Genomic DNA, 721 nt, shown 5'->3' with positions numbered 1-721 from the left:
CATGATGCCAGGTGTGCTCGTCATAATCGGGTTGCAAGGGAACTTGCAAAACGTCTCCGTCGACTGGGGTACACCGTCTTCGAGGAGTTGAGAACCCCTACTTCTACGTCGTTCATCAAACCTGACCTAATCGCTGTTCGAGATCGCCGTGCAACTGTAATAGACGTCAGCATATTCTCGGATGGGCGTGGAGAGATAGTGTGGAATGAGAAAAAGCAGAAGTATGGTGCTGATGAACATTCCCTCGCCATAATCTCAGCCCTACATGCCATCGGTTGTGATATCGACTTTTTGGTTCACCAACCGATGATCATCTCTTATCGAGGGATCTGCTTTCCTCAATCCGCCAAGGCTGTTTTTGGACTGGGACTTCCTAAGGTCGCAGTTAGTGACTTGTGTTTGCTTGCCATTGTGGGCTTTCTGCGTACTTCTGACACTTTTATGCGTGGCACATGGCGTTGAAGGTACATTTTTGCCATTTAATCTCACACCAGACCCAGTATGACGGTCATTTTGTGCCTGATGTGCGAGTCTTGACTGTGCTAGCGCACACTGCGCCTTGAACAGCATTCACCATTGTTTGTCCTTTCTTTGGTTGTTGGTCTTTAGACGCGTGTTGCCCTACCAAAATCTTTTCATACTTTGGGATTCACCTCATCAGATTGGCACTGCCCTTGGCATGATCTCGAATGAGACGTTTCTCTCTTTTCTCCCATAATCC

This window comes from Opisthorchis viverrini (genome assembly GCF_000715545.1).
Source record: "Opisthorchis viverrini unplaced genomic scaffold opera_v5_72, whole genome shotgun sequence".
NCBI lineage: Eukaryota > Metazoa > Platyhelminthes > Trematoda > Opisthorchiida > Opisthorchiidae > Opisthorchis > Opisthorchis viverrini.
The sequence above is the reverse complement of the archived record's forward strand: the minus strand, read 5'-3'. Positions refer to the sequence as shown.